Source organism: Eutrigla gurnardus, assembly GCF_963514095.1.
Source record: "Eutrigla gurnardus genome assembly, chromosome: 6".
Lineage (NCBI taxonomy): Eukaryota > Metazoa > Chordata > Actinopteri > Perciformes > Triglidae > Eutrigla > Eutrigla gurnardus.
The window spans coordinates 8451615-8473661 of record NC_139920.1 but is presented as its reverse complement, the minus strand read 5'-3'; the positions used below and the strand labels follow the sequence as shown (position 1 = coordinate 8473661).

At 38.2% G+C, this 22047-nt stretch overlaps 1 protein-coding gene across 6 annotated transcripts in view; it reads left to right on the top strand.

Moving 5' to 3' along the window:
* lpp (LIM domain containing preferred translocation partner in lipoma) overlaps positions 1–22047 on the top strand; it is a 163431-nt gene that overhangs the window by 18393 nt on the left and 122991 nt on the right. For 5 of the 6 annotated variants that reach the window (XM_084011284.1, XM_084011279.1, XM_084011282.1 and 2 more), the window contains one exon: positions 9458–9503. The gene's annotated coding sequence lies outside the window, so the exon portion shown is untranslated. Of the gene's footprint in view, positions 1–9457; positions 9504–21767; positions 21877–22047 lie in introns of all 6 variants that reach the window. The other variant, XM_084011280.1, reaches the window with a different exon arrangement.

Genomic DNA, 22047 nt, shown 5'->3' with positions numbered 1-22047 from the left:
TCTGAAGTCCCTCCACTGTCCCAACTTTCATTTGTTGTAGAATCTTTAAATTAGGAAGAAACATACAAAGCAAAGCCCCTGGATGGTTTTGGTACCTTTCAGAGATTGCACTCATTATTTGAGAGCTCTGCGCTGTGCTAGTCTTTTACAGTTTCCCTGCTTATGATAAAAACATTGAGAAATAAGACCCTGGCATTTGTCCATGACACAAATCAATATAAACCAGTTATTGTTAAGTTTTTGTTTCTATTAAAGTGTAAGTTTGGCGGAAATTGAAAATAAAGCTATTTTCTGAATGAAAATACATCAACTAAGCCGTGGAGGAAGTAATTTTCGCTCATCACGCAGTTCAGAGCTAGCACGGGTGGGAGCTAGAGTCCAAAATCGCAAACAGTGGGTTAGCATGGGGCCAACAGCCACACGCTTTCAAAATCGCATTTTTAAACCACTAACATTGCTCAAAACAGCGCCAAATCTCGTCAGCAGCTTGCTCTGGGTGTCTACACATAAAACGAAGCACCAACAACTCAGTTCATGAACCCGAAGTTTATAACAGAAGACAGTTAAGAACACTCACCAATTCTACCCCTGCCAGCTCCTCGCGAAGGATAGTCCGTAAGTGTCGATTACCGAACGCAGCTCTCGTGTTCCCGTGTGAGATCTCGCGTGACATGTATGTGCTTCAGATAAGGCTGCTGTCTTGAACTGATTGGAAGTGTATACAAACTATCCCGACGTTTTTACCCACCGTTATTAACTTATATTTGGCCAAACTGCCACTAATTTAAAAGTATACTCGTTTTATTCTGGGCGAAATCTTCAGTGGTCTCCCTCGTTTTGCATTGCGTTCGGTAATCGACACTTACGGACTATCCTTCGCGAGGAGCTGGCAGGGGTAGAATTGGTGAGTGTTCTTAACTGTCTTCTGTTATAAACTTCGGGTTCATGAACTGAGTTGTTGGTGCTTCGTTTTATGTGTAGACACCCAGAGCAAGCTGCTGACGAGGTTTGGCGCTGTTTTGAGCAATGTTAGTGGTTTAAAAATGCGATTTTGAAAGCGTGTGGCTGTTGGCCCCATGCTAACCCACTGTTTGCGATTTTGGACTCTAGCTACCACCCGTGCTAGCTCTGAACTGCGTGATGAACGAAAATTAGTTCCTCCACGGCTTAGTTGATGTATTTTCATTCAGAAAATAGCTTTATTTTCAATTTCCGCCAAACTTACACTTTAATGTCATTATGAGACAACACTATTCCTTTACAGTAATGCTTTTTGTTATGTGAAGAGGGGCACTTGATTTACTCCTGTGTGCTGATTTTGTGTTTTTTACCCCGTTTGTTTTGCCACATGTTGTAGAAAGCACTTGACGATCCCTGGGAAAAAAAGCATGACTACTTCTCCTGTACAACAGCATCACTTCAAAAAGGATAGATATTTTAAATGAATCCGTTTGTAACTTTTCATTTAAATTTAAAGCCATAACCATGGATACATAATGTCATGGTTTCATAACATCACAGTTTCATAATGGTGTCCTCATTCCTACTTTGCTGCCCTGTGAATATGAATCTCACGAGTCTTGGAGAAGATGGATTTCCAATTAGTCAAATAGTGACTGCGATGGGAGGTGGTGAGAAAGACTGTAGTCATTCCGTGAAACGTGGATTAATTACACAGTTCAACCATCATAGTGTGACATTTTTTTTGGACCATATGCAGTAAAGATGTGTGATCTGGCATTAAAGGCGCCAAAGTAAGACCATCAAAGTATCACCCTCCAGCTAGGTGGTCCCGCCCACAGAATGGCTGAATCCACCTCGTTGTCCACCATTGTGGTCAGCAACAACATGCCGAAGAGAAGAAACACGCTACCTGCTCTGTTGGCTGCAATTCTCCACACTCCAATGTCCAGACCCAGAGGATTAACTTCATTTTTGATGGCGATGTGCCAACAGATGTTGGAAAATGTTTATGTGCAAATCATTATCATTCACTGAAGACAGCCTTGTACACATGGGTTACTATGAATCTGGATTTGCCTCTCAAGTTTGATACCAACTCTCCGTGACTCAACCACAGATATTGAAGCTGTAAGTTTTTCCACTTTTATATTTTACTGTTTATTTTGTTGAATTGCTTGATAAAGTAAGCATTAGTATGTTGCACGGCTAATATGGCTAGCTTCCAATGAGCTACCATTGTAGTGATCCAGCCTCGATAGATCAATGTTAACATTATGTACTACTGTGAGAAGCTTTTCTAACATTAAACAACTTTCAGCCCTTGTTTTTTCACACACATATGAGCAAATCTTTTATGTGTTAAATATTGCACAGGGAATGTTGATCAGCTGAGGGGCCGGCACCATGCATGGATGAGGTATTGAACATCTCCATCCCAGAGGACCTTTGTGCAGTCGGCAAGAAGGAGGTCATTGGCAGCTACGTGTCCAGGTTGAAGCGCCGGTCTGAACCCTACGTAGTTGCCTTGGATGTCTAAAAACACCCTTCAAATCTAAAGTACCACACAGGCTGGAATGATGACTTTGATCCTCTGACCAAAGAAGCCCCAACACCAGCTCACAAAGCTCCTATAAACTAAATGATGACCGTAAGAAGAAGATATTTGTATTTGTCTCTTATAAAATGTGGGTTCAGTCTGTTTTTCCCCCCCAATTACACTGGATAATGCAACTATTGATTGATGTGAAGACAATAAAGGCTTTACAGTATCTGCTCTGTCTATGTACAATGCATTCTGTAGGGACAACACATTCAGGCAGAACAGGTCCGACCCAGGACGTTCTACCATGTTCCCCCAGCTGCTGCATCTGTCTTGTAACCTAATGTTAATTCCATAGGGTAATTATGATGCTATGTGAGAAATAATCGAACTAATCGAACTAAACAGACAACTTGTAGATAACAATAATGTTACCTGTGGTGTCTCCATATATTTTTTGTTTCTGTAGGTAGTAGTAACGTAAGTCGCACTGGAGCCTTATCTAGTTTTGTAAAATGTACGTTTTTGTGAGAAACTTGAATAAATACAGTTGTTGGAAGGAATTTTTTTCTCAGCAATATAAAACAGATATAAAGAGGGGATTATTACCTGTTTAACTTCCCAAGAGTATCTTTGAGCAGCATATAATATATAATTAGGACTACTCATGCCAAGAATAGATGACAGTGAATTCATTTTTTCTAACCCCAGCATTTACTGTATTCATGTTGAGATTAGCTCCTCCAAAGAGCTTTTTCCACTTCGATTTGGTTGGTTTATACAGCCCAAGTTTGCAAATCACAAATTAGCCTCAGAGAGTTTTACAATCTGGACAACACACCACATCCTCGGTCCCGGGACCCTCACATTCTGTTAAGGATTTGGGAAATACGGTTGAAGGGTGGTGATTGTGAAGCTCATTGTGACACTGTTGTCAATAACATAATCTGTGAATTGACTGCAGTGCTAGTGAATTCTAAAGGTTTTGACAGGAGCACACTCACACTTTGGTTGAGTGATGTCCACCCTGAACACTAAACTTTCACAGACTTTGACACAATGATGTTTAGCATAAGTGCTTGAGTATAGTCGGCAATGTAAGGCAAGAAAAGTGTTTTTGTACAGCATCATTCATACACAAGGCAATTCATAGTGCTTTACTTTGAAAAAAAAAAAAAAAAAAGCTGAGTTTCTACACCTCAGGTATTCAGCAAGTTTGTTCCACAGGTTGGGAGCATAGAAACTACTTGGTTCTGATCCAGGGAACACTTGAGTAAACCTGTCCCAGATGAGGATGAAGTGGCTCCAACTCCTGTAAGGAATGCATACAAACACACTTGAAATTGGGTGTTACCTGTGTAGACCAGTTATATGACATCTGCACTTATAGAACGTCTAAATATCGACTCGACATGCTTACAGGAGGATGAACATGTCAAGAAATTAATGTCAATGTCCGAGGGTCTGTGATGGTGCACTTTGGATCATCAGTCCAGTACCAAAGTACAAGTACCGTCAGTAGCATTTTAATGGAAAATAACTTAATTTGTATCTATGTGTGCAACAAATGTTCCAGTGCATTCCAGATAAAGTTAAAACAACCACATACTTTTGCACAACCAAGTTTTATTTTTTAGGAAAACAGTGCAAAGTGAAATGCTTCAGATACTGTACATGTTTGAAGGACGATTATAGTTTGTTAAGACTTGGGTTTCTTTTCTCCAGCAAGTTGTTTTATTGATTATGATAGAATTGTTCTCATCAAAGCCCACACTGGTACCAGGAGGGTTTTTCTCTGCTCTGTGTTCCCTTTTACATGTTTTCTTTTAACAATAGCCTCAATGTTACTCAACATAGAAACATAACATTTTGTGTTGATCTTATTGTGTTGAAGTTTATTCCCGTCCTCACTGCCTAATGCAATGACTCAAAGTGAGGTGTATAACTGATCTGAAGTGGTAGTAGATGAATATTCGGAAAATCCAACCCCTCCATGTGAGAGAGCCGGCTGTATTCTTTGTCCAAGTGAAGCTCTCGTGAATGGTTTGGTCGTCAGGTATAAATCATTAGTTTCCTGTCGAGGGTACTTCCTGCACTCTGGCCTGCCCCCAGGCAGATTCATGTAAGCCCACTGGTACTGTACCTCGTTCAGAAAAGGAAACGTGCACTAATTTTTATACGAACATGCTTTTCCCTTTGCTGCGATGCCGTAAAGAAGTGGTTATAAATACACTGTAAAGGCCAGGGAAAAGGCCGAGGTCTTTTCAGGGATATGTATTTTTCATTGCTTTGGTCTACCTTCTCTGGCTTTTTCCCCAGACCTTTTAAACGTTAAGGCCCAATCAAGCTGTCCATTGTAGGAGCACTTAGAAAGTATGTATCTACAGAGGGAATGGACCCACGGCTGCTCAGCTTTGGGTAAGGAGAGTAATGTTTGGGTCAGCTCTTGTTTAAAAAAAGGCAACATGATTATAAACCTATCACATGAAGCCTAGAAAAATAGCAGAATTATCCCCAGTCAAGCATGAAGACCCGGATGAAGGTTAGAAGAAGGGTGTGTCACACAATTCTTGTTTTTATTCTCTGTCAAGCCTGTCCATCATAGCCTGATAAATATAGACCTTTTCAGGGCCTTAATTGTCTTTCTTTGACAGATTGCAGGTCTTTAGAAATGTGTTAATGGTCTAAAGTACTTGGATGATCACTTGTGTTTGATAGCAAATTGCTCTATCTGAATGTTTAATGGCTCTGATAATTTCAGTATTTAACTCATTGTGTCTTTTTTCCGCTCTGCCTACAAGGCTGAAAGTAGTTTAACCTTATTAATCATAATGGAGGTGGCATTGAGTGAAATTGGCTCATTTTATTTGAATATTAAAAAAAAGAAATGCCTGAAAACTTCTGAGGGTTTCTGATGTAACAGCGAAGGTGTCTGTATAACCAATTTAATCAAATGTAAGAACACAAAAATGCATTATTTGGATGCAGTTGTGAGGTCAGCACTCGGCGTTAAGCATGGCATTTTCAGAACGGCTGACTTCATAGCAACGACTGCTGAGGGAGGGATGTAGGACAAAGATCGTGCCAGAAGTTAGTTGTTCTAGTCAGAGCCAATGATTTCACCAGCTATTAACACTGCCAGAAGTTGGAGCTACAGTACATCTGTGACACACAGGCCATGGAGACTATGAGGGACCTTTTAAACCCTTAGTGCCTGATTGCAGTAATTAGCACAAAAAATCTGATAACACAGAGACAATGCATATATTTCTAGAGTTTATATGACTTTCACTTTCTAGAGATAACGTTGACAAATAAATACGCCAATAAACACTAAAACCTGCTTGAGAATCACCACATCTTACTTTATTCTGTATAAAAGTAACTCAGTGAATAGGTGAATATGTCACCTTCACACTGTTACGCAAAGCTATTTTGCTGTGTGGTGCTACTGCATACAAAATCAATTAAAATCAATTAATAGACACAAATTTGCGCCAATCAGCATTGAGATTCTCATCCTACTAAATCAGAAATGGAGACATAACACATTTTAGCGGTCTGTGGTTTCCCACAGCTCTACCATAGAACCTCACTTTTGTACAGAGACCGAACCAAACTATGTGTATAAAGAGACTGTCTAACAAGGTTGCTGCTGTATTTATGTTTAGATGACGTTATTTTTAGTGTTGATGGTGCAGCTACAATGTTAGCGTAGTCTGGCTGCGAACAATCGCACATGGGATTTACATGATATTGTATTTACTTTACTGTCATCTACTGTAGATGTATGTAAAAACATGTACATTTTGATGTTGGCTATTAAAGTGAAAATATTCTTTGCCGCAGGGCCAGATTTGGCACAGCTGCTGTTTGCCAAGCACTGCCTTACAGGCGCCATGCTAGCAGCACTATCAACATTACAGGTCTGCTCTAAACGTGTCGGGTTGGCTGCAGATGGCAAACGAGCGACGAACACAAACCCATGAGCCCATCTGACCTGTGTATTGCATGATCTCTGGCCACATCACTTGATCACACTGTATCTCCTTCATTGCTGGCTTGGCCCCCAGATGTTGCAGCACAGAATGTGCTGGAACCTCTTTGTTCGTGTTTGGATCTGTAGCTCAGAGACTTTCAATCAACTTTAATGGATATGTTTCAAGGCCACCACTTCTCATGGGAGAAAAAAAAATCAAAGCAGCAGTTATATAAAGTATTTTTTTTGTGTGTGTGGTTACTAATTTTCACTCAGGATTCAGCCATGTCAAGTGGATCATCATGTACTAAATTAACATCATGCTGCATTGCAGAAGACTTGAAAGTGATTGAGACCATAAAATGATGTTTGCAATGTTTACCGAGATAATAAATGAGTGAGAAGTCGGGTCTGCAAACAGAGGAGTCGCCCTCTAATGGCCAGCAGAGAGAAAGCAAGTTCATGGCACTTGGCATTGGCTTCATTTTTCCGAACTGGAGGTTTCCTCCTGGTTGCAACTTAACATGAAGGTGATGTTATCAGAGCATCAGTACAGGCCTTACAGGAAAGTTGAAGGGCAGTATGTAAGCCACTCAGGAGCTGAATGAGGGTTCAGTCAAGGGTTATCTTTTTTATCTTTTAGGCCACAACTTTAATAATCCTCTATAAAATATATAATATTTTAAATTTGATTGCATGACCTTCATATGTTTTTCTTATTTTCCTTAAATTTAAAACTTGTGTGTCCTTGGTTTTGACAAACTGTTTGTGCGTTTTTTTTCTAATCTGGGTAAGACATTGGTACTAACAAAAACAAGACCAAATCTTGGATATGAACAAAATCAAGAGGACATTTGTTTGTAGATTGATACCTGCATGAAGCCTGTTGTCCCTGAAAACGGTGTGTTGCTGTTGAGTTTCTGATCAATGCTTTTGAACAACAAATTCCATTTACTTCTGTATTGGAGGTGAAAGCAGGTGTATTGATATTTCAACACATCAGTGTATAAAGCCAACGCAATCAAGGCTAGATATTATTAAGGGAAATGTGACAAAATATGTTTTTGTTGAATTTGAACAAATTTATTTATTTCTAGATATATTCTCTCTCTTATTTTTTTATTTAATATATTAAGTGATTCATCCTTCAGGCTATACATTGATAGAAAGTGTCAAGTGTCTTAATTTTGTGTGACTAAAGATATTGAGAAAACATGGAACACAAAAGCAGCCAAATCCTCACATTGATCACAAATGTATAGTTTCTTTCATATTATTATTCACATATTTATGCGCACAATCTTTTTTAGAACATTTTTAGACTCCATCTTATTATTTTTCCGTCTTCACATAATAAAGTAAAATAAAGTTGAACTCTAAAACAGAGTTAGTGTGCACATCTCCTTATTTAAACTGATGGTAATAAAAAGGACTCTTTCTGTAGCAACATTATGTGTATAATAGGGCTGCAACGGTGTTCAATGCACTTGTGAATTGAGGTATTTTTGGTTTTGCAATAAAATTTCATATATTTTCAGTTTCCATCCTTGTATTTCTCTGTGAATTGGCTATGTTGGAGCTTTAGAGGAGCACTTGAATGCAGCATGTGTTCAGATTGTCATCCATAAGATTGTCATCTTATGGGTGTTTATTGATCGGGTTGTTTGGCTAAGCTAGCGGTAGCTTTCACTTGTAGTCATAGCAACGGTAAACATCCGGGTCAAGCAACATGTTTACTTCCTCTTTGACCTCCATAATAAAGTAACAAATCTGCTAAACAAAATTGCTACTTTAAATTAGCAAATTTGCTAGTTTTAAATTTAAATTAGTTAGTTAGTAAGTCTTGTTGCATCCCTAGTGTATACACTGGTGGCTGTGGGTCAGTACTAAATATTAATTAAAATCAGAACATAAAACAGTTTAGAGGTAAAGACATGAATATTATTCACTAATTGAGACCGAGTATCAGTCTGCTTAAGATGACACCATAAATAGTTTCAACATCATCCCAGCAACGAGGGTGCTGGTTACTTTTCCTCCGTGCCCAGCTACTCGCTGTGCTGGTGGAAAACAGCCTCTTTGAAAATAGGGAGCATATGCTACAACAAGGAACGCCACTTCAAGCAATAGTTGTTCCTTAACATTAGCACGGCGTAAAGAAACCGAACCGAAGTTAAGAAAAGACTTAGTTGTCAGTTGCATGTTCTCAAACATGGTGTTATACTTGCAAAAAAAAAAAAAAAAAAAGTGTGAAGGAGGCATGGATAACAATCCCAAACTGGAGCCCACCAGTAATTATGATGTGGGTACAAAGAGATTTTTGCCATTCTAAAGGGAGAAGGGGAGTGTAGGTGTATTAATTCCTATTCCTTCCTGCTTCCTCGACTTGGAAGTTCAGATTTAGAAAAATATACCCCCCCCCCCCCCCCCCCCCTCAAAAGAAAAGAAAAAACAAGAACTGTCACATTGACTGACGCCAGTCATATGTAGCATCTGTGTTCCCACCACTGCTCCCTATAGTATATGCCACACTGTGGCAATGTGGGAAACTGACAATGTCAATTTATCAGAACAAAAGAATTCCTCAGCAAGAGGAATACACATCTTTGGGCCCTGGAGACAAAAATCATTCCACCCCCACCCTTACCTGTATCTAAACAGAATGTAGGACATTCACAACACCAGAAATAGAAATTTCACTCACAATTATCATTTTTGAATGTATCCCCTGCAGTCAAAAGTTAGGATTTCACTTTGGGAGTAAGTGCTGCACTTTTGATGCCAACTTTCTTAAAGTAAACAATATAATGAAATGCGCTGAGATGAGCAGCAGCTGCAACCGCAGATCGGACAGTTTAAATGAACCGATCCAGATCTGGCAGCCCTAAATGATGGTCTCTTTGTGAAATATAATTCCTCATATATTTCTGATGCTTTTTATTCCAGCTGTGTAATTATGTTGTGTTTCTTTTCAGGTGTCTGATCCTGTAGTACCCGCCATCGCTTAGTGTTAAAATTTGGGTAAGTACTCGACCTAAATTTTCCCTCCTTTTACAACAGTAGAATTTGCTTTATATGCACAGACCATACACACTGCTGCTGCAATCTGTTTGTCTCTTTACTGGGAGACACCTCAGGTGAACAGGTTAATCATTTAAACTAATAGATATCACCATGAAACCCATTTGAGTACTTGCATTATGGCAATAATTCTTTTGTATTATAATTTTTCTGAAATGTTCTGTTTAAATAGAAAATTAGGTATTATATTAAGCATGTGGTCATTTGATTTTGACAGAAATCTGAACACCATATAAAGCCATGTCTTTGTATCCATCCACAAAGCAGAAAATACTCAACAGCCATAAAAAAACAAAACAATTGTCTGCATGGTTTTAGGAATAACATATAATATATTCCATAAATCATTCTATGAATCATATATGAACAGACCCCTCTGTAAAATCCTTCAGAATATAGATAGGAAAGTTTGATGTATGTAAGTGCTACTGAAGTGGAGATTTCTGGCTCAGAATCTGAGAAAAAAACTTGAGTTGTGAATACATTTTAAAGACACAAGGTGAATAGGGAGAAAAAATGACTCAAACATATCCCAATGAAACTTCCCCTGTTGATTATTTACATAAAGCAAAGTACTATTCTGAAATGTTTCAATATGAAAATGAGGCATTATATAATGGTAAAGTTAGGTGAGTTTAGGAGACACAAATAGGAAAAGTATTAAAATAAAAAAACAAACAAACATGTTTTTTCCCCTACTAGTCTGAAAGAAGACGTGCCCAAAATCTCAGAATTTTACAGCTTAATTTCTTAAATTTTCAGAGTTCATCTTCATCACATTTTCTGTCTCAGATTTGATTGAGTAACTAGCCGTCATTGTGTAAACTAATAATCACAATTTCTTTTTGACTGTCGAACATCTCTTTTGGTTTTGTCCGGATTTACTGGGAGAAAAAGAGAGAAAAACATAAATATTTTTTTCAATATTTCATGTTAATATTATTTAATCTAGTTTCTGACAATGTAGAGATCAGCCATATGGTGCAGCTGTTGTTTCTTGGACTCTGTTGTATGTGTAAATATGTGTTATCTAAACACGTTAGTAAGGATAGTTAATATTTGTGGTGGCTCATAAAAAGCATTATGTTGCAGTGTCTTGCACACATTTAACCAGGCACAGATGTTTTTCACTCAGAATTTACTCTTAAAATTCATGAAAGGCTCAAAGAACTAAACTATTGTTCTGATTTAAAGATCCTTTGTGAAGCCATTTCAACGAGGCTTGTAATACACAGATATTCTTGTTCAGTTCAACCATTTGATTTAAATTAACACATGTGCTATATATGAAGCAGTATAACGTTGTGTTTCTGATTATCAGATTCTGATTGTTAAATACAAACCCCTCTTCATTCATCCTTAGACAAAACAAATAATGAGTTTCACATTAGTCACACATTAAACAGTCTTATATATTCATATAATTTTTTAATGTAGTTTTCTCATGTAGGTGATGAATCCATATAGTTTGACACCCGTATGAGTTGAATGAGTTTTTATTCCCCTCCCGGTTGATACATTTGCATCAAAGAAAGTTGGCCAAAGGACAGAACGTTGTCCTAATGACGTACAGTAATTGTTCTCATGATACATTCTTAATATATTCAATTAGCTTTGGTTATGAGTAAAAGCAAGCCATGTGTTTTGGATAGAAAATGTGGAAAAAACAAGCTGCCTTTAATCAAATAAAGCTTTGTCCAGTTTACTCGATTAGATAGACGTACGCCAGTTTTCTTCAGTGAACCCACAGTTGCCTCCGGCATTGGAATTGTTTTATTGTTTTATCATTGTTGCTTTCAACTCTCACTAAACGTTGTAAACATGAGTTTGTGGATACAATCTCTAGTTTCAAGTCTTCTCCAATACAGCATGATGTTCATTTAGTATATTATGGTCCATTTAGAGTCAAATAGACTGTAAAGCAGAAACTACCAAGGTAACTACCAAAGCGTTACTAGCTACCACACTACCAATGTCATTAGCTACTTAGCTGTGAAGTTGACCTTGAATTATGAAGCTTACTTTGTTACCAGCTTCACACCGGAAACCAGATCCACCCGTCGCTCCTCGAAAGTCCAAATATGGTCACTTCCATCACTGGTTGCAAAAAACCCTGAAATGGCTGAGGCCAAAATCCTAGATGGTGACGGTCAAAATGCTGGACTGTAGGTTTAATAATAATAATAATACATTGTATTTGTATAGAGATTTTCAAAGGTTCTCAAAGACACTTTACATATACAAAAAAATTTCAACCGTAGTCCACAAACCAACGGGTGAAGATGACTTTGTCCACTTATTATTTACAGTCTCGTCTAGGCCTATGACAATAACAGTCAACGGTTAGGTCCTGGATAGTGGTAACACTGTAGAATATGTCATATTTTAAGCACATCAACATTATAATCAAGTTAATCAGGTTCTTGAAAGCAGCTTAGTTGCAGTTTGACCTGTTCGTGAAATTATAATAGCCAACCTAACATAATGTGACGTAACTTACAAGCAGTGTTGGGCAAGTTACTCTAAAAAAGTAACTAGTTAAAGTACTAGTTACTTCTCCCAGAAAGTAACTAAAGTAGTTACTGAGTTACATATTCTAAAAGTAACTAGTTACTTTGGAAAGTAACTATTACTTTCAAATAATTTTTAAATACTAATGTGTCAAATAATTTGGACCCCATCTCCATCCCTCTTTGACGGAACTTAAAATACATGTGCGTGTTCAATTATTTATGATAAATCTGAGTATTATAATGAAATGGATACTCAATACATTACAAACAGAAATCCATAGTGCACAAATCTAAACCATTTTAGTGGAGATCTTATAATTACTATGCTTATAGAGTGGATTGATAAAAATAACACTATCTTTTGGAAAATCATGTAGCAAAACATTATCAACCAATTCTAATCCAATAGTAATAATAACAATAATAATAATACATTTTATTGATCAGATTATTAAGAGCTTTGTAAATGAAGAGGAGGATCTTGAAGTGGATATGCTGCTTTATTGGGAGCCAGTGAAGGTGTTGCAGGATGGATGTAACACATTTCTTTGAGTAACTTAGACTTTGACTTCTGAAGAAGTCTCTTATGTCCACTTCTCTTTTTTTAGACATCCTGGCTGCGTCTAATTACCAAACACAAATACGCACGCACATGCGCACAAGGACACCAATTCAAACGTTAATGTAAATGAAACCTCTGCTCTGATATTAACATCCTTCTAGCTTACGTGAACCAGGCAGAACAAACTCCCAACTTCCAGTAGCGGACTCCTGTAGGACTCCTGACCGCAGACTAGCAGACCGTCGGTGTGCAAGATGGAGTGACAGCGGGGAGAGCCAATCACACAAGAAACGGCAGAGCCAATCGAGGAGCTTGTGGGTGGTCTAGACTAAGGGAAACAGGCTTCAGCTTGAGCGGCCGTTTTCCGCTTGGTCCTAGTGCTTGACGCGTCTCTGTTTACTATAGCGTAACATTTTTTTCTGCCTTCAATGTAGTAACGCGACACATGTTTTTGCAGTAACGATAACGGCGTTATAATAATGAGATAAGTAATCAATTAGATTACTCGTTACTGAAAAAAGTAACGGCGTTACTACAAGTAGTTGGTTTTTATTAAAATTGTTATATAATGGACTCAGAGCATTAATGCAGCAGCAACTGGCATTGTAAAGATAGTGGAGTAATTTGACAATAACAGTAAACATCCTGGGTCGTGTTAAGGATGCTGTCAGTTTCAACTGAAATCTGGGAGAGACCATTCAAATGTGCAGGCTATCAAAATGGGCTGCACGGTGATGTAGTGGCACTGTCCCCTCACAGTCAGAGGGTCCTGGGTAGGGTTTGGGTTCGGGTTCCTTCTGTGTGGAGTTTGCATGTTCTCCCCGTGTAAAGCGTGGGTTCTCTCCGCGTTCTCCAGGTTCCTCCAACAGTTTTAAGACATGCAGGATGGGGATAGGTTCATTGATGACACCGTAGTTGGCCGTAGGTGTGGATGTGAGTGTGAATGGTTGTCTGTCTCTACATGTCGGCCCTGTGATGTGGAAACCCCCCCCCCCCCCCCGGCGATCCTGAATAAAGGATAAAGTGGTAGAAGATGGATGGATGGATGGATGGACTTTATCAAAATACAAAACACCTTTATATAATGGAATAATGGTTTTCGAGCATATTTCTGCATATTAAGTATGAATCTTAGTTAAGCCTACAGCAATTCTTTGTCTTTTCCTCCTGATTAGCTAACTCTTTGTTGGCATTATTTCTGATAAGCTGCTGAGAACTCCCATAACTGCCTGATAAAAATTGTGTTTGCATGTCCTGATAACATTAATGGTCCCAGCTTTAATTGATTTTAAGATACAATTCCATCATTTTTTTAGTCATGCTTGCGTGTTTTAAATTCTAATGGAGAAGTGTAGACTTGGTTTTTGTTTCTCCGTCCTGTCACTTAATGTGCCTTTGGATTAAAATCACTCTGTCATAAAGTTTATTTGTATGAAACAAAGAAGAAAAACTAATATCCAGCAATCGCCGTGTTGCACAAACTGTACATGCAGACATTGAAATTAGCGAGCTCGGAGGTGTTTGTATTTAGCAAAGTACGCACAGTGGTTGAATACCAAAATCTGATATGTTTTTGAAACAGATGGCAAGGTGCTCATATGGGAACCAGAGCTCTTCTTCACTGAATATGAAAATGTTGAACAGGTGGTCCAAGAAGCTTCCTTCCCCGTTACGGCTTTCATTAGCACACTTTTATTCTTCTAGTAATAATACACATACTTTTGCCCTGAGATATATGACAGACAAAAGAGCTGGTAAAACTGGGGCCTTGATGTGCATGAATGTATTGTAAGACTGAAGTGTTTTTTTTTAGTTGAATGGTATCCAAAAATCAGTGTTAATTTGAGCGTCTGTGATATTTGTGATGGTGCTTTAGCTCCTTTTCGGTTGCTATGTGAGATAGTTTGCAGTCGCATTGAGATGTGTGCAGGTTGTTTATCTCAGGAAGTTGTCTGTACCACTATCGACCATAAACCTGTGCCTTGTTTCTACTGCATGGTTCGACTACATTCAACTCACCATCAGGTTCTTTTCTTTTTTTCTTTTTCCTCTGCGAATAGTAGGTGAGATTTTCAGCTGATCTCCATAGCGAGTCAGCGTTTAACTGTTATCTTCAATGTGACACTTGCTGAATACTTTTGTCGGCAACAAAATATATTCAATTGTATGCTGTGGTATATGCTGTAGTTTTGGGGGCTGCCATTTTCATGTGGTTAAAAAAATTCCGGCAGCCGTATGCATTCTGGCTACATAGCGGGCCAGTTCTGACCAAAAGCCAATGCTAGCCAATTGAATTGAAGCTCTCAGTTACACTTTTTAGCACATCAACATTTTAATCAAATTTAATCAGACCCTTTGAAGCTGAATCGCAGTCAGTCAGTCTGTTAAAATAACGTTAACTCAGCAGCCAAAGTGGATACACAGAGCTGTCAACAACCACTAAATGTTATCTGATGCGTTTGGCGTCAATTTTCAGATGTCACTTACAACTAATTGCTCATTATTTAATTATTTATTAAATATTTCTATATCTGGAATTCAGGGCATTCATGAAGCAGCAAACAGCTACTTGCTGTTATAGATATAGTTGAGTAAAGTCTACCTATGCAGAGGATGTAGTTGTCTCTGTGTCTTTTAATCCGAGCTTGTCTGTTCTTTGTTTACGTGTGCCCCAGCAACTAGCTCCCGGCCGCTGCTCGGCACCGTTCTCATACAGCTCATAACAATGTCCCGACTGACAGCCTTCCCTCTGGTTCTCCCTCTGTAAGCACTGTTGCCTCTGTTAGCCCTGTTAGCTACAAGCTGCCGACTCAGCCTAGACCATATTGAGAGCCTTGTGGAGAAATATGTTCTGAATTCAGTACCTTTAGTATTTCAAAAATATTTAGATAGAGTGGGCCAGTAGAGTAGCTGTTAGGATTGTTTCAGTTGAATTTCAGGTAAGATCTTGAAAAGTCTCTCAGTACAATGCTGGTGAAAGGCATGTACTTTCTTTATCACCATATTTTTCATCCATGTGATTGAATCATTTCTAATTTCTTTCGAGTAATTCAATTAGTGTGATTATAATATGTTGAATTGACTTTCTTGTGTTAGAATTTTCATCTTGACCTTTCTTTCATCCCAATGGAAATTCAATTACGAACACAACATTCTTGAAGTTTCAGATCTTGTTGAAAGAGTTTTATAGTTAAGAAGATATTAACAAATCTGTTTATTCAGTGAGGTTCAAACATTCAATCTTTTATTTGTTCTTTTAATTACTCCAGAACCCTTTAGAGACATTTGAGCAGAAGGAAAGTGAAGTGTGAGCAATCAAATACATTTTCCCCACAACCTTACATGGCACAGCTTTGTGCATGTATACATACAGTAACTCATACAATATGTGAAGGTAGAAAATTAACTTGCCAAGCATGGTTTTTGGTTTCGCCAACTGTTTCTTTGGATTCCTGGCTCACAGTTTGTCTGTTTGGGCCAGATTCTTGAAGCACACATCAAATCGACTGTCTGCCAGCTGAATTTCAAGAATAGTTTAGCTTCACTGTAGAATTTAAAGTACTTAACTGTTTGTTGGGTTTGACTAGAGCTATAGCCAAACGGTTTTCCATGACTCATTTCAGAATATAAGGTCTTTATGTAAATGGACAAATCCTTCTGTGTTTGCTGGACTGTCAGGGAAATTATGTAATGGCCTCTTTTTTTCTTTTTCAATTGCTAAGCATTTCATCCCAACCTTATACCAACATACTTTATAAAAGGTACACATCTTTTGGATACATTTAAGTCCTTAATCTGATTCATAGCGTACCTCACATTTTCTTCAGAGCTTTTCAAACCTGATAATCTCAGCGGCATGTTGATGTTAAATAGCTTTCATGGCTGAAAGGAAAAGAAAATCCATATATCTTCTTCTCCAAAAAAAATGTATTCACTTTTTACGTACATTCCCAAATGTCTGTTTTGTTAATGTAATGTAAAAAAACAAAAACAAAATATGTCTCCCAGTTTAATTTAAAAAATGTTATAGAATGGAGATATCCCTCCAATCTCTCCAGGTAACGAGTATCACTATTACACAATGTTTAACCCTCTGAGTAGCGTATACACTACAAAAGATCACGTTGTCTTTAGAGCGTCATAACTCTTTAATGGTTTGCGCTAGAAACATGCATTTTTTCCCCCTCTTAAACTAGAGAAACGGGACTAAACAACGGTATCCTGATTGTCCATGTGAGCGATTTATTTCTGACAACAAAAAGAATGCATTGTAAAATATAGACTAGATGCCTCCTTGTTTCCGTAGCACATTTCTCCATTTTGTATATGTATATTGATCAGTTGTCATTCGCCATCTTGCTAGTGACGTAAAGAGTTACGTTTAGCATCGGACACTCGTATTGGCTCCCGTAGGGGCTTTTACAGCCAATCGGAAAGCCTAATTTATGCTTGGCTTGAGTTGTTGTGTTTGCGCAAATGGGAGACACGGAGGAGTTCAAAGCAGAGAAAAGAACGGTCAAAAAGTTACTGTAGTGATAGAGAAAGTTAAAAACATAAATGGCACAGAAGAAGTACACTATATACACCGTATTTAGGGCAGGGATAGGAAAGGACCATTCCTGACAAAAAAAAATAATGGCCATGGACACTACCCAAAAGAATATCCTTATTTCATAGACAAAAGCAGCTAGAAACTTCAAATAACTTCTAGCATTATCCAAACAAGTGTGTGCAACTTTCTACATCGAGCTTTCATTTCGTTATAATGGTTTGCAGTGCTTTTTTTAATAAAATCTGTAAAAATTCAAGGTGCGTTTTTTAATTATTTTTAATTTATGGGCTAAAATCCCCTTTTATTGTGTATATACGTATTTATTGAGTGACACACACAGTTAGCTGAGGTTGTGCTGATTCTGGGGATGTGTATAACTTGATGATACTGTAAAAAATGACAATTGTATAGGGCAAAACACAAAAGACAGAAAGTTCTCTATATGGGTCTCAGAGAAGAAAATCTGAAATGATTGAATGATTGAAGGAGCAGATTTTGACTTGGCATGATTGGATGGTCCAGAACAAATTCTACACAAAACAATGATTATGATGCTAATGAATGAACTGAAGAGTTTTACATTCATATGCGCTGCATATCAAAGACCATGGAGGGCTCTGTTGTGGCATCTTTTATCATGGGATCGTGCAACTCATTAACATCAGCAAATTTGGCTGATAGTGCAGTCATGCCACAGGCTCTGTCTATTTTTCTCCTTCATTTCTTTATACTTTATTTCTTCCTCCCCCAAAACTACACATAAATACACTCTCTGTTAAACATGTGATGTTTTATTGTTCACAGGGAACAGCTTTTGGTGCTTTTTTTCTGTGTTGGTTTAAGCAACTTGAGGGAACATAACATTTTACAGTTAATACAGTCAAGAAAAGGCTGATTACAGTAGTTTTACACTGATACATTTGGATTAGATTACCACAAAATAATGTTCCAGTAATTGTGAAGAAAACTGTGTCAATTCACTCTCCTTAGTTATGGCAACATGTTTTTTCACAGTGGGGAAAAGACTCCTGTAACATAATCCACTCCTTCACTCCACTCCCATCTGTATGCTCTGTATTCCACAGCCATATATTGTCAAATACAAATAGGAGCTTGCATTTTGTTTTTGGAAGAAGATGAAGACTGATTATTTCTTTAATATTAACCCATGTACCTTAAATGGTATTGTTCAATAATATTCAATATTTTGGTTAAGATAATTTATTTTTGTGAATGTATGATATGAAGATGAAAAACCAAATAAAACAAATGCAGTTTCATTCGTATGTTGCATTTAGCTGCAGATTGCTGAACTTTGTGGTTAACTTCATGTTTGGTACAGGTCCACACTTCCTAGCAGAGTGTAGATTTCGAATACAAACTGTGAGAGTGAATCTATTTCATTGAATCAATGCTGCTCTGCTGCCTGAGCGGGGCCACATGCCTCAACAATGCAATGGAAAATAATGGTGTATTGAGCTGGCATATGATGGAGCAATTGTACCCTTTGTTGACAGATGTGTTTGATGGTTACTATCAGGCAACATGTTTACACGCTGAGGATGAAGAACTATTCTTTAACGATTACTGTATCTCGCCTGTGATCACTTTCTACAAGGAAAGCAAGCACAGAAAACAAGTAAATAAGACCTGCTTAAAACAGAGAGATTAGGACAACCCCAGAGTGATTAAGAGTGCTGACATAGATACCCCGGTCAGATTTTTAGATGGACCAGTGAGTGGGTTTGGATTTGGATTTAAGCAGCAGGAACACATAAACAGCAATAGCTATCAGTCAATTAAGGATAAATCCTTCCAAAAAACAACTAGTTTAACTTTGCTTTTCAATTAATCTTCTTTGGGTGTCACCAAGGGTCATGGCGCTGCAGTGTGAGCAGTGGCGAAGTGAACGATTAAATAAGAGTCCAAACAACTGGACACAGGCACCGAGCATTTAACCTGACCCCGCTGATGCTGCACAGATGCTTGTGGCCAAGCAGGATTTCAGCACGTTGTGTTTTTTTTCAGGAACTAGACAAAAATATAATTTATTTTAAGATGTGTTGCACAGATGAATCATGGAAGTCCAAATGTGTCCAATTTTTAGATTTGCACAATCGCCTACATTTTTCTGTTCTTCTACCAAGGCCTTTCAATAATGTTTTCACCTAAAAAAACAAACACATCTGTGCTGTAATATATTTGCCAAAGCGAATCTGGGAGAAATCCCAGAGCTAAAGTCCTTATCTGCTATGGAAGGAAATCTCTCTGTTCTCTGGTGTGGAGCTAAATAATCAAATCAAATTGTTTACTGCACAAATGGAACAAATCTTATTGACCTTATGAGGTTCAGTAACTAGATAGTGCCGCCTCTGTTGTTTAGTCTCTTTAGTCCTCTGTGGGAGGACATTAGCTGCTTGTGATCTTGTCCACCTGCATTTTAGCAAGTATCTCCCAGTTTGTTCACACATTGGAGAGCATTCAGAGGCAAAAGCAGCCGCTCCACTTGCTTATTGCTCCTGCTGAGCGTATCAACATAAGATATTTTAGGAAGACAATCAACTTGAAACAATAAAAATTAGAGAGATAAGAAGTGGGTTTTTACAAGTGAGAAGTCCCCAATGTGGGCATGTCGCTCACAATGATCAGCGCTTTTAAAACCTTTCACCATCGAAACATCTAGCTGCTGCTTAAAGATAAAGTGAGACAGCTATTTATAAGTTACTTAACGCCTTATGCAACTTTTTTCTGGCAATATGATGTGATATCTGTGCTGGGCGTAAAGGTGTAAGGTTTGTAGCACGCAATGTAGAGTGGTCGTGCACATCCAACAGTGGTAGGCAGGTACTGGGCCAAATAACAAAACAGCAATGGAAATAGAAATGGATAATCTAAATAAGGTCTGTAGCACCCAATAATTTAATAATTCCGTTTTCATGGAATTATTCTCACTTAACCGGATCAAAAATGGAGTATAATGTTCATGCTGAGCTAATTTAAATAGTAAATTGAGATATGTCTGTTTCATGTACATAAATAAATACAGTGCTTGTTAATTAATACATCATTGTACTACGTGGTTGCGCAATGAATTGTAGTTCATTTTTTACCACACAAGAAAATACAAAAAAACACAAACTATATTTTATGGTGGAGGATGAGTTGAGGAGTCTCACGTTGTGAGGAAAGACGCTGCTCTGTAGTAATTGGTCAAGTTATTATATTCTTGGATTTTATTGGATTTTTGATCAGGTGCAGTGATATTTTGATTACATTATTAGGAAATCATTAAATGAATTGATGCTACAAGGTCATACAAGCCCTGCAAAAAAATTGGATGTGTGTTCCACAACTTCCTCAAAAAATCTTTGCACTGTCGCTTTTGACTTTTATGCACAACATACAGTGTAGTAACCGTTTATTGTTATGGATAAAAATGTGGGGCTTTAAAGCACTCACAATAAGATTGTGGTGAATTTCCATTATTGTGATAATCGTATATAATTGTATAATGTCATCACGAGTGACTTGAAAAAGCTAGCTCGATATCATGGTAGAGACGTGAAAAATAGTCTGATTAAAAAAAACACATTTTAAACATACTGTCTCTATCCTTCATTTTTGCAGGGAGACCTTATGATTTATAGTAATATAATCTTATTTAATATTTGATTGTTTCACTAAAAAGATATACAAAGATGTGTCTAATCTGTGACACAGACATTTTTATTTTAATTCCAGCACGTTGTCGTGTAATTTTAAGAGATTTAAGTATATTCTAATAATTATCAGAATAATATCACAATTATTGTGACCAGGATAATCATGACATGGAATTTTCCTATTGTCCCATGCCGAGTTAATGCCCGCACTGGATGAGTTTTTATCCTATTGATATTTAGTGTGTAATGTTAATTGCCGGGCTGCATGGTGGTGTAGTGGGTAGCACTGTCGCCTCACAGCGAGAGGATCCCGGGTCGGGCCCTTCTGTGTGGAGTTTGCATGTTCTCCCCGTGTAAGCGTGGATTCTCTCCGGGTTCTCCGGCTTCCTCCCACAGTCCAAAGACATGCAGGATGGGGAAAGGTTCATTGATGACTCTAAATGTCCCGTAGGTGTGAATGTGAGAGTGAATGGTTGTCTGTATCTACATGTTAGCCCTGCGATAGACTGGCGACCTGTCCAGGGTGAACCCTGCCTTCGCCCAATGCCAGCTGGGATCGGCTCCAGCCCCCCCGCGACCCTGAATACAGGATAAGTGGTAGACAATGGATGGATGGATGGATGGATGTTAATTGCCAGGTATAGCAACCAAAGTTAAGATACAAAACTAAAAACACCACTGTTTCATACAACCCTAAAATGTAGAATATCAACTTGTAATCATTGGTCTCAAGCTTTCTGTTGCTGATGATTTTATTACTAATAACCCTTTCCCTCAGTGGCTGAGAACCTTACGGTGAGCTTAACCACTGGTATTGTGAGTGTTACAGAGAGTATGAGGAAACTCTGGCTCAGTGTGACATGATGAAGTTCTGGACCTAAAGCTCCTCATTGTTATGTATCTGTGGTCCTGCAGCCCGACGCTACAGAATATAGAGAGGGTGAAGGAAAACTCTGCTACGGCTGCCAACCCACTGGGCCCTTTTCTGTTCCTGAGAAAGAAGCGTACAACTGGAGCAATACCTGTGAGTCCAGACAAAGGGGTAAAGCACCCTGGCTTTTTGTCAGCCTCTTTCATCGGGCCGAGCCAAAATGATTCGGGTGCAATTGTGGTACAAAATCTCTGTCTGCTGCAATTGCTTAAATGGTGGCTCAAGTATTTAAAAAAAGCTCAGATGAAATTGTCATGAGCTTAC